Source organism: Megalopta genalis, chromosome 3, assembly GCF_051020955.1.
Source record: "Megalopta genalis isolate 19385.01 chromosome 3, iyMegGena1_principal, whole genome shotgun sequence".
NCBI classification, from domain to species: Eukaryota; Metazoa; Arthropoda; class Insecta; order Hymenoptera; family Halictidae; genus Megalopta; species Megalopta genalis.
The window spans coordinates 20791216-20797826 of record NC_135015.1 but is presented as its reverse complement, the minus strand read 5'-3'; the positions used below and the strand labels follow the sequence as shown (position 1 = coordinate 20797826).

Genomic DNA, 6611 nt, shown 5'->3' with positions numbered 1-6611 from the left:
ACCCGTTCGGTCATCAGTCGACTGAATTTATAACCCTTTGCACTCGAAGCTATTACTATGCTATTATGCTATATTATACATTACTATGCTATTATTATATTACTATTATATTACTATTAAAAATATAAAATCATTTTTCTCACTTATAGTATTTTTTATTTTATATGATAAAATGCGTATGAAATTTATATATATATAATATTATTATATATTATATTATTATATATATTATTATATATATATTATATTTATATATTATATAATATTTATATTATGCGTGTGAACAATTTATGTTTAAAACTAAACCGAGTGATTTGAACTTTTCTTTTTCAGGTGATAGAAGAATTTTAGTCTTCTGGACGATGACTAAAATGCCTTTGTTTAATTTTGCTGTTACCTGGGACGACAAAAAGAAGAAGGAAAAAACTCTCGCTTTTTAACTTTCTTAGCAGAGGTTATGACAAAAGTTTAAGAAATGTCTTTCGTAGAAACCTAGAGATATTTGTAAATATATATATATAATGTAAATAATTACTTGTTTCTCCTTTGCTTTTTTTTTCTTTTTTTGCGAACCAACGAACTCGACTCGTTCGATAAATATTTCCTACGGTTTTACGATGTTGAAAAGTGATTTTTAGACAGCGGACCTTGATGCGAAATAAAAATGGTATATATTGTTTTTCGAAAACAGGAATTGTATAGAGAGTTCCTCCTTTTTCTAAATGATTTCAATAAGATCAATTTAACACACAGACACATTTTTGAATTCTTGCGGCATTTATTTATTTATTGCGACATTTTTTAATATACTTCATATTAAATATACCTCATATTCTTAATATAATTTATGTTCTTATTAATAATTCATATTCTTAATATATTTAATATTCTTTATATAACTTTTATGTTCTTATTAATAATTCATACTCTTAATGTAATTAATATTCTAAATCTAATTAATCTTCTTTTTTATTCTAATTCATATTTGCAATATAATTAATATTCTCAATATGATTCATATTAATATTAATATCAGAAATACATATATTCGAAATGCAATTTCCATATGTAACAACTGTTTCGTAAACAGTTGATTTGCCAAATTCTCCGCGTTACACAATAAGATAAAATTATTTATAGTCTGTTCACTATATCAACAACCCACTTTTCCCAAACTATGTACGATAAAAATTTGTTTCAAAAAGAACTCGAATATTAAACAAAAATGTTCATAAATTGTCTATCTAATTAGCCAATTCTCTGTCGATCCAAACAATATGTTTCTATTATTATAAAAACGCACGTTTACCCGTGCATATAAATAAATGAAGCGATCAATGTGCTCGAAGGAAATATAATTGTTACATTAATTATAATTATAATTACATTACATTATTATATCATATTATATTACTATATAAATATTATATAAATAACATAAATAATATATTATACAATTATTACATAATTATGTGATAATACTAAATTGTCCAAGCTCCCAAATAGTTATATAACATTATAACATTATTATATAAGTATTATATAAATAAAATGAATAATATATCATACAATTACTACATAATTATGTGATAATACCAAATTGTCCAAGCTCCCAAATTGTCATATAACATTATAACATTATTATATTATATTATTATATAAATATTATATAAATAAAATGAATAATATATCATACAATTACTACATAATTATGTGATAATACTAAATTGTCCAAGCTCCCAAATAGTCATATAACATTATAACATTATTATATAAATATTATATAAACAAAATAAATAATATATTATACAATTACTATATAATTATGTGACAGCATTAAATTATCCAGGCTCCCAAATTGTCCATTTTCGTGCACCGTGTATCCGAGCGGGGGGGGGGGGTCAATTAGGGAGAATTTAACCGCGTAGACCGCGTGCCACCCGACGGGACGCGACGCGTCGCGGCGAAGCGCGTTCCTTTAAGATCGCTCCTCTGCTCTCTTGGCGAGGTACACGTCAAATTAATTTTAGAGCTTTCCGACGAAATTGCTAGCCCGTTCGCCGTCGGGACGCGGCGTACAACGGCGGCGACTGCTGCTGCTGCTGCTGCTGCTGCTGCTCTTCGCTTGCGTAACTACGTAACGTTACGTTCGACGTACATACATAATTACATAATGGCGCGATGCGTTCTAAAGGCCAAAGTTGGATCGATATGTCTCTGCTCTCGTGTGCACAGGAGTACGCTATGTATCCGTAAGACTCTTAAGGAGCTGTGCCGCACCAGTGGAACATCTTTAGCCCTGGTTGGCCCGATCGAGTCCGTCGAGTGGCCTGCGATCGATGGACAGGCATCATGCCGGGAAGGAACGAACGCTCGTCGATTCCCAGCCCGGCGATCGACCTTGGACACCACAGCGAATTCTTCCTAATTTTCTCCTTCGGTTTGTGCCGAAAAAGAAAACTGGACGATTTGGTAAGAGACGCGATCATTCGAGTCTAGCGAGGCTCGCGTTATTAATATTATTATTATTATTATATTATATATTATATTATTATATTATATATTATATTATTATATTATATATTATATTATTATATAATATATAATTAAATCGTCGACTAAATCTTCAGCCTCGCTAGGCTCGAATAATAATAATAATAACAATAATATAATAATATAATATATATATTATATATAATAATATAATATATATATATATATATATATATATATATATATATATAATATATAATATAATATATAATATATATATTATATTATTATATATTATATTATATATTATATATATTATATTATTGTTATTATTATTATAATTCGAGCCTAGCGAGGCTGACGATTTAGTCGACGATTATAAGAGACGAGGCGCGAGGATCGAATAACCGTGTCTTCTCTTCCTGAGTTATTCATTTATGCGCGCGAACTGATGGAAAATTAGGGAGAAGCCTCCGCTTCGATCGTATGGAACGCCTTCGATCATCGACGACCATCGTCGGAGGAGTATTATATCGTTGAGTTTGTCGCCGAGTTTGTCGATGTTCAGTGATACAGTGCGTGTGTTACAGTTCGCCTAATTCCAGGGACACGGTATATTTAATATTTAATGCTATATACGCTTGTGTACTGAATATTTAATGTACATTGATCTATTTAATATTTAATCGTATATACTTGTATGTTAAATATTTAGTGTACGTTAATGTAGTTAATATTCAGTATATATTGTATCTACTTATGTATTTAATGCTTAATATCGTGTATTCTTGTATATTAAATATTTAATACATATTAATCTATTTAATATTCAATATATATTGTATATACTTATATATTTAATACTAAATATCGTATATTCTTGTATATTAAATATTTAGTACATATTAATCTATTTAATATTCAATATATATTTTATATACTTATATATTTAATACTGAATATCGTATATTCTTGTATATTAAACATTTAATACACATTAATCTATTTAATATCTAATACATATTAATACATTTAATATTTAATATCCTATATACATTGTATACTAAATATTTAATACACATTAATCTATTTAATATCTAATATATATACTTATACATTAAATATTTAATATACATACTTATACAGTAAATATTTAATATATATTAATACATTTAATATTCAATATATATCATATATACTTACATATTCAATATTTAATACCCTATATACATTGTGTATTAAATATTAACGTATCTACTTCCACCAGTGTGACCAAAAGTGACTTGTTCTTGAAATTAATAAGTCATCTAAGAAAAGAGACGTCCAATTTTACGAGCGATAATAGACTATAAACTGAACAAAAATAATAACACAACACAACAATAATTATAAAAACAAATCGCTCATAAAATTCGAGAACATCATTTTACAAGTTACAGTTATTTTAGCAGAGCACATGCCGCAGACTGATTTATCACACGTGCCACAAATATATTCTTCGTTCTATTATTAGTACAATATAACGATATTTGACACCGTTCACGTTTCATCGAGGAGAGACACGCATCCGGTTTTGCAACAGTGTGCGCGGAGATATTTCCTCCGCTTCTCTGCCGAGGATCGTCCGGTTACATCTTTATGTATGTATGTATGTACGTACGTATGTATGTATGTATGTATGTATTGTACATAGTTCGTCGAAGAAGACGGTCGCTTGCTCGACGGAAGACCTTCCGTCGCAGAGGGTCATCGAGTTTACCCGGGAAAGTAACAATCGATCGGGGAGTGGCCCGATGAATGAACAGGCGAACGCCGCGCGATGGACCCCAATCGAAGCGTCGGCAGTTTTCCGACGATTTCAGCGATGTTTCGGGAACCGGAGAGAACGCTTTTTTTTTGTATACATAACATAAATATAGGTCGTTGAATTCGTCACGGCTGCGACATACATAGTACGGGTTAAATAATATACAGGTGATCTTGATTTGTTAATACACACGTGTCGAACGTTCCGGCGAGAATGATTATTTCCTGCGACGGTTACAGAAAGATAATCAATTGTCGACACGGTGGGTTTGTTTGCCGGTCGACAGGTAGAGCAGATAGGAAAACAAGAACGGGGGCCCCGGGAAAACAGGAAAATTGGAAAATATCGATCGCGAGGCGCTCTCGTACGCTTCGGAACGCGTTGCGTGACAGAAATGAATCGATGAGATTCGAGATAATTTTGCACTTAAAATATATATATATAATTATATATAATATATATATACTTATATATTTAATATTGTATCTACTTGTATGTTAGATATTTAATATACATTAATGTATTTAATATTTAATTGTATATACTTGTATATTAAATATTTAATATACATTAATGTATTTAATGTTTAATTGTGTGTGTGTGTATATACTTGTATATTAAATATTTAATATAAATTAATGTATCTAATGTCTAATTTGTGTGTGTGTGTGTGGATATACTTGTATATTAAATATTTAACGTACATTAATATATTTAATATTTAATATTGTACATATTTGTATATTAAATATTTAATATACATTATTTAATATTTAATATTGTACATATTTGAACATTAAATATATAATATACATTATTTAATATTTAATATATATTGTATATACTCATATATTTAATATTTAATATTGTACATATTTAAACATTAAATATTTAATATATCTTATTTAATATTTAATATATATTGTATATACTCATATATTTAATATTTAATATTGTACATACTCGTATATTCAATATTAAATATACATTGATCTATTTAATATTTAATATATATACCTATACATTAAATATTTAATATACATCAATATACTTAAATGTTATACATATATGTACATATTTTTGGAACACTCGCACTCTCGCGGCGAACAGAGTGTGCAAACCTTTTCGTTAGATTTGTATTATCTTGCGAAAGAATCGGTGCAACACGTCCGGTGTAAAATGGCGAAACGCGGCCCGATAGAAACGGAGCTTGCTGTTCGCCTGCCTATCGGGCTATGGGATTTTGTACAGGACGTCGGTTGTAACATATGTGGGTCACCACGTACGGAATGAGAGTTTGATGTATGAGCGACGCGTCAAAAATAGACACGTTGCCGCGGAGAAGATAGGTATGTATTCTCTCTCAAACGGTCTTTGGGTGATGGGGGGAGGAGGGGGGAGGGGAGAAAAAGTGAAACTTCAAAGCGACGAAGCATCTTCATTAGAAGGATCTCGGGCCATTGCGTTTACGCGCGTCGAATATTTTTATGGTGAAATATTTTTGTAGTCGAATAATTTCACGGTCAAATAACTTTGTAATCGAATATTTCCGCAGTGGAATATTTTTACGGTGAAATATCTTTGTGATCGAATATATTTACGGTCGAACATTTTCGTAGTCGAATATTTTTATGGTGAAATATTTTTGCAATCGAATATTTTCACGGTCAAATATCTTTGTAATCGAATATTTCCGCAGTGGAATATTTTTACGGTGAAATATCTTTGTAATCGAATATATTTACGGTCGAACATTTTCGTAGTCGAATATTTTTATGGTGAAATATTTTTGCAATCGAATATTTTCACGGTCGAATATCTTTGTAATCGAATATTTCCGCAGTGGAATATTTTTACGGTGAAATATCTTTGTAATCGAATATATTTACGGTCGAACATTTTCGTAGTCGAATATTTTTATGGTGAAATATTTTTGCAATCGAATATTTTCACGGTCGAATATCTTTGTAATCGAATATTTCCGCAGTGGAATATTTTTACGGTGAAATATCTTTGTGATCGAATATATTTACGGTCGAACATTTTCGTAGTCGAATATTTTTATGGTGAAATATTTTTGCAATCGAATATTTTCACGGTCGAATATCTTTGTAATCGAATATTTCCGCAGTGGAATATTTTTACGGTGAAATATCTTTGTAATCGAATATATTTACGGTCAAACATCTTTGTTTTTCGAATGTTTTTATGGTGAAATATTTTCGTAGTCGAACATCCGTATGGTAAGCTATTTTCGTAATAAAATATTCAGCATCTCGTGGCTAATTGAGAAGTCCATAAAACTGGATCG

At 29.8% G+C, this 6611-nt stretch overlaps 1 long non-coding RNA gene across 1 annotated transcript in view; it reads left to right on the top strand.

Moving 5' to 3' along the window:
• The first annotated feature begins 2251 nt into the window (after window positions 1–2251).
• LOC143259169 (uncharacterized) overlaps window positions 2252–6611 on the top strand; it is a 44405-nt gene continuing 40045 nt past the window's right edge. The window contains exon 1 of the long non-coding RNA XR_013032989.1: window positions 2252–2472. This is a non-coding gene — a long non-coding RNA (uncharacterized LOC143259169). The remainder of the gene's footprint in view (window positions 2473–6611) is intronic.